This window comes from Colobus angolensis, unplaced genomic scaffold (genome assembly GCF_000951035.1).
Source record: "Colobus angolensis palliatus isolate OR3802 unplaced genomic scaffold, Cang.pa_1.0 Scaffold91, whole genome shotgun sequence".
NCBI classification, from domain to species: Eukaryota; Metazoa; Chordata; class Mammalia; order Primates; family Cercopithecidae; genus Colobus; species Colobus angolensis.
In genome coordinates this window covers 7,120,907-7,127,537 of record NW_012123043.1, presented here as the reverse complement: position 1 = coordinate 7,127,537, position 6,631 = coordinate 7,120,907, and positions in this window count along the sequence as shown.

Genomic DNA, 6,631 nt, shown 5'->3' with positions numbered 1-6,631 from the left:
AGAAGAAGAAGAAGAAGAAGAAGAGGAAGAGGAGGGGGAGGAGGAGGAGGAGAGGGAGAGGGAGAGGGAGGGGGAGGAGAGAAAAGAGGAAGGGAGGAGAAAGGAGGGAAGGAAGGATGGGAGAGGCAGGTGGGCAGGCAGGGAGGGAGTAAGAGAGAGGTCTATTTTCTGGGAAATGTATTCTTGAGGTGCTGACAAAGAAGTTTTGCTTGCTCAAACTTTAGTTATGCCTTTCAAATCTTCTGCTAGGTTTATCTAGGCACTTCCTTGTAAAATCCAGTTTTAGCAAAGAGCCCTGCTAAGTCAATTTAGCAAATAATCCCCATCCTCAATATCTGATCACCCTGGATATCTGACCAGGTTCCTCAGCCTGCACCATGGCCCAGGTTATATCTGATCACCCTGGCCTATCTGCAGCAGGAATCCTGTTAGATAGGTTTAGCCAGAATGCCCCCATGCCCCTGATGTTTCATCTTAGTAATTTTTATCCACTGACCTCATCCTGCTCCTTGGCTTTACATTTTCACTCGCCCATGCTGTATTTGGAGATGAGCCCAACTTCTCTCCCCAACTGCAAGACCCTGTTGCAGTGGTACCTGTACCTATCTCGAAAGTCCTAAGTAATGTCTGCCTTACTGTGCTTTAATAAGCGGCACTGGATAATTTTGCTTTAATAGTACAACCCCTGTCCCTAACAGCCATCCTCCATCCCAGCTATGCTTCTGCTGGTGACACCCAGCACAAGAACCCCTAGCACTATCCTATCAGAATTATACCCCTCTGTCACCCCTATACACACACACACACACACACTCCACTGCTATGCTGCCAAACTCTCCTCTGGAAAAGGAATCTTCCAGCTTAACCTTGTTTGATAATGAAACAGACTCCTGGTGCCACCGAGGAAAAGCAGTTTCTATGTTTCTAGCTTTCATGCCTCAGGGTGTTGATAGCTTGTTCCACCACACTGGGTACATCTCATTTTAGGAACACCCTTCGATCAGGCTATCCCACCAAGCCCCAGCCCCCCTGCCAATCCTCTCCTGCCCCAGGCCCCTGCAGATCCCAAGACCTGTGTAATCTGCCTTCAATTTTTCTGGGTCACCACTTAAACAGGCCTCAGGTTGGGATCACCCAACCCCGTGGCTGAATACCTGTTCCTTTAAGGTTCCCAGAACAAACAACTAAGGACGCTTGGTTCTCCTCACCCGTACCCCTACCCCACCTCCATCCCAAGGTTCTTCTGTTCCTGCCCATCCCCTGCCCAGAGCTCTCTGAGTAATTATCCCTTCGGGAGAGTCCGCCCACACAAGGCAGCCCTGGATGGTTACAAAACTCCATTCTAGGTCTTTCTTTCTTCTCAAGGCCCCAGCTGCTCATCTCTACTAGTAGAGTTCAGCACCCCATCTGATTGGAAAATTCCTCCAGAGCCAGCTGGGGTTCTCCAGGGATGGGGAGTGAAGCATGATGTTGGAGGAAGACGGGTGGAAGAGAGACATGGCCATGGTTGATCTCACCGCTTGCTTGCTCATTTGCTTTTTTTGTTTTGAAACAAGGTCTTGCTGTGTCACCCAGTTGGAGTGCAGAGGCCCAGCCACAACTCACTGCAGCCTCGAACTCTCAGGCTCAAGTCATCCTCCCTCCTCAGCCTCGTAAGTAGCTGGGACTACAAGTGTGTGTCCACATGCCAGGATAATTTTTTAAAAAATATTTTTAGACACAGGGGCTCTCTATGTCACCCAAGCTGGCCTTGAACTGGCCTCACGCAATTCTCCCACCTTGGCTTCCTGAGTAACTGGGATTGCAGGCATGAGCCACCATACCCAGCCCCCTTTGCTTGTTAATGAATAGAAGCAGGACTGGCCAAGAGATGATTAGCTCCCAAACACTAAGCCTCAGTGAGTCCAATTTCTACCTCTTTATCACCATCCCCTGGGCAGGGGCCATAATAAGAGTTTTCTACTAAACTGCTGATACCAAGAATAAATCCATGCGTGTTTCACAGCAGCACAAACCAGACTCTTCATGCTACCCAGTCTTCCCTCCCTCCACCCTCAACCTCCCCTGACCACTCTAGCCTTGATCTCAACACCTGAATCTCCCTGGGCTCATTATCATGGAGGAGAGTAGGATTTGGGGTTTTTAAGAAAAAACCCTGAGCACCACTTACGTCCTGAGAGATTTCCAGAGGTTGTGGGATCTGAAGAAAGATGAGAGGGCTGGGATCTGACTGGATTTATGCTTCCCCTGCCTGGTTCTCACGTCCCAGCTCTGCCCTGCTGGGAAAGGGCTGGGGCAATATGACCCTTCCCTCTGCCCCCACCCGCTCCACTTCTCTGAGCGAGAGGTGACGCAGCCCAGGGCTTCTGTGTATAGCATCCTGGTGAGCCTTTGTGAGAAGAACTGGACCCCGGGCAGAAGGGGGTCAAAAGATGACCTGATAAGCGTCCTCATACTCTCTCTTTTCCATCCCCAGCCTGGGACACTGGAAGGCCCAAGTTCAGAGGGAAGGAGAGGCTCTCCTGGCAGCTCCACCTTCCCTTCTGCATTTTCCCCTACCCGTGCAGCAGAAATGGGAGAGTGACAGATCAGGCCACCTAGCAGTCAGGACACACCAGAGCAGGACAGGCACAGAGTCAGCCCGGCCCTGGCCACAGCAGGGAGCTCCCTGACAGTTGAGCACCTGGGCAGGACTATCCCCAGGTAGGGGAGTTCACCGCCTCAGAGGACACTTGCCTTGTTGGACAGTGTGAACCACTAGACAGTTCGAATGGAACTCAGATTCTCCCCATCCCACCACTTCTCATGGGCCTCAGATCTGCATTGCGGGCACAGAAAATAGGGCTGGTTCTGATTCCTTCAAGTGCCACATGTGTGACTTCTCTCTTCCAACTAAGCTTCTCCAGGGCCCTTGGCCAACCTTCAGGACATGGTTTCAGGCCCGTTGCCTGTCCCGGCTCCAGACCATGCACAGTTGTGCTTAGCTGTGTTGCCCATTTTCTGATCTCAGGATCTCCCCTCCAGCTGTTCCTCTCCCAGGCTGTGCGCTGGGGTGGAAACCAGGAGAAATAAGACAGAGGCTGTTATTTTGGACCCTGTTACCCTCTTAGAAGTTGATTTCCTTGCCTGCCCTGTGGTCTCTGCAAATCTTGTCTGCAACTTGCCTGTAGCCTCACGGTGAGAGAGCAGAGTCATTGTTCCACCTCTCTCTCCTGGTGAGGTTATTCGTGCTTCATATTCTCACTTGTATGCACTGCTGGGCTCAGGACCACATGGTGGTCATGGTGCTGCATACATGGCGGGAGGCAGGGGATAGATGTGGGAGTGAGGACATGTTTGGTTGGAGAGTGCTGGGTCCCCAGGGGGCCTAGATCTACTGGCAGCTCAGGGCTTCACATTGCCTGCTCTGGACCTCCTGGCTCTGTCTTTGCTGTTGAAAAGTCCTGAATCTTAACCAAAAATAGGTGTGAGGGTTCTGCTACACTGTACTGCGTGTCTAAACTATACTAGATGTGGGGCTTAGAAAAGCTCCCCTTTCCCCATAAAAAAGCTCTATGGGGTTGGATCACTCTCTACAGATTCTTCTTTTGAATCTCATTGGCTCTGCCGGTTGTTTCCAACACCTACAGCCACAGAGAAGGAGTCACAAAGTGAAGCCCTCAGCTTGTCCTTCTCTAAGCTCTCTGCAGCCTCAGTGGCCTCATCTGAACAGTGCAGATGATAGCTGCCACTTCACAGGGCTGCCTAGAGAACAAAATCCAGTATTAAAAGCATCTCATAGCACATTATAGATGCTCAAGAAAGTTGGCTGGTGTTACTCATATTCTGCTGCAGCCCCTAGGCTGACCCCATCTCTGACAGTCCCCCAACTTATTCTCTCCCTGCTCCTTGCTCCCTTTCCTCTAGGGTTTGCTGAGAGCAGAGGGAGAGAAAGGGTGGATGGTCAGTCACCCTCGCTGGCTATGACAGGTTGCAGTCATGGTGGGAAAGGAGACAGCATTACTGTTAAGCACTCTCCTGAGATTCATGATGGACCCTCCTCTAGCAATGCAGGGGCCCTCGAGCTCAAGGTGGAGAGAAGTGAGATTCTGGGGCAGGGCACCCACGCAAGTTCCAGCCCAGCAACTGTACTCATGAGCAACACAGGATACGGTGCAGGAGAGATGCAAGTTTCCGCTCTGCCACTTACCATCTGCAAATCATGACGCACTGCCTACCCTCCTAGGTCTTGGCTTCCTCCTGTGTTATGGCGAAACCGATCCACTCACCTCCCAGGCTGATGTGGACATTGAGGGAAGACCCTCTTCCCTTCAGGCTCTGCTTTTTTGCCTTGGACCCTCCACATACTCCCTGCTGTCATTACTGGACTTGCAGGTCCTGCCCTGTCATTTATCAAAGACTTTGGCTCCTGGTTTACAGACTTCCTCCACCCCTTGTCCTCTGCAACCTCTTGGATGACATCACCAACCACGCAGATGGTGACCTGGCCATACTTTGGCCTCTCAGATCCTTGGGGCCCCATTTCCAACGACCTCACCCCTCCTCTACTTCAATTATCCACAGCCACGTCCTGCTTGGGACTTATCACTTATAACCGCTCCCCCTCCAGACTATCTCAAGCATCCCATGCTCAGCCAGTTCATCCTCCAGCTTTGTGGTTCAACCGTTCCCACCAGCCCTGCTCACTCTTCTCAATTGCCATGGTCCTCTGCTTTCTTCCAGATTGCCCATTCTGTCCTGTCTTGACTTTTCTCCTCTAGCTACCTTACATTCCACAGTTTTTCTTTCAATAACAGTTTTTTTGTTGTTGTTGTTGCCTGTTTTGTTTGTTTGTTTGTTTGTTTGAGACAAGATTTCACTCCATCACCCAGGCTGGAGCACAGTGGCAACAATCAGAGCTCACTGCAGCTTCAACCTCTTGGGCTCAAGCAATCCTCCACCTCAGCCTCCCAAGTAGCTGGGACTACAGGTGGGCACCACCATACCCCAGTTAATTTTTGTACTTTTTTGTAGAGACAAGGTCTCACTATGTTGCCCAGGCTGGTCTCAACCTCCCAGGCTCAAGCAATCCTACTGTCTCGGCCTTCCAAAGTGTTGGGATTATAGGCATAAACCACTGCTCCCAGTCCAATAACATTTTTGCTAAGACCCTAAATTCCTTTGTCCCTCATCTTTGATCACCCTAGCCCTGGATGAAGCCAGCTATGTACTTTCTCTGCATCTGTATCCAAGAAGCTTAGCACTGTGGTGTTGGTAGGGAGTCAGAGAACTGGGCCAACTGGTTTCCTATAGAGTCATGATTGCCAGTCATTAAATGTCTTTATTCCTCACAGAAATCTCCTTGGTTTCCCTGGCTAGCTTCTTCCCACCTTCCATAATGATTCCAGAGCTTCTCCATTTTTTCTTACGCCTCCGAACCCCCTCCCGTCGCCAACTCTCAGCAGAGGTCCTTGCTTCCTACTTGTCAGAGAAGATAACAGTCAACAGACAGGCAGTCCCTCAGCTTCCAGCGCCAAGCAAATCAACCACCAACACCTGCACACGCCTTGCCTTCCTTCTGCTGCAGTGGAGAGGCTGCTCCATCCTGCGGTTTCCCACCCTGTGTACTCCTTCCCTCCCATGAATCCTACTGTGTTAATTAACTCTTCCTCCCAACTGAGTGCTTTCTATGCATTTAGATACACTCAACTCCCTCCCATCATTAGAAAAGAGTGGCAGTGCAGCGGGATAATTAAGGAATCAGAGAGACCGAGGGATTGAGGGGGAATTATTTAATTATTTAGGTGTACTGACCCAGTTGGATTAACATCTAAAGGACTGAGCCCCAAACAAAGAGTCAAGCTACCTTTTAAGCATTTTGACAGGGAGAGGAGGAGGAGAGGGAGGGAAGGAAGGGGGAGGAAAAAAGAGAAAAACTTCTCACCTGGTCCTCATTCTCCTCCAGCTATCACCCTCTTCTTTCCCCTTTTTTACTCCTCCACTTTTCAAAATAGCTGCCTACACTATGCTGTCTTCTTCTTCTTACTTTCTATCCTAGTCTGTTCAGGCTGCTATTAAAAAATGCCATAAACTGGGTAGCTTATAAACCACAGAAACTTATCTCTCACAGTTCTGAAGTCTAAGATGTTCAAGATCAATATTGGCAGATTTGGTGTCTGGTTAGAGCCTTTGTCCTGGTTCATGAATGGCATCTTCTTGCTGTGGTTTACATGGTGGAAGGAGGAAAAAGAGCTCCCCTGGGCCCCTTTTATAAAGGCATTAATCCCGTCAGGACTTAATCACCTCTCCAAAGGCTCATCCTCCTAATACTATTATATTGAGGGTTATAATTTCAACCTATGAATTTTGGGGGACACAAACATTCACATCGTAGCACTTCCCATCATTCATCAACACATCCCATCCCTGTGTGGACTCCCACACCTCGGAATCACCAAAACAGCTCCCACTGACAGCACCAGTGGCCTGCATGTCTCCATTTTAACCCAAGTCCCACCTCACCCTGCAGCAGCACCTGCCGTGCTCATCATCTCTCCTTAACCAGTCTCTCCCTGCAACTTCAGAGACACCTGCTGCTCTTCTCCTTCCCCTGTGGCCACTCCTTTGGGGTCTCCTCTGCAAATTTTTCCTC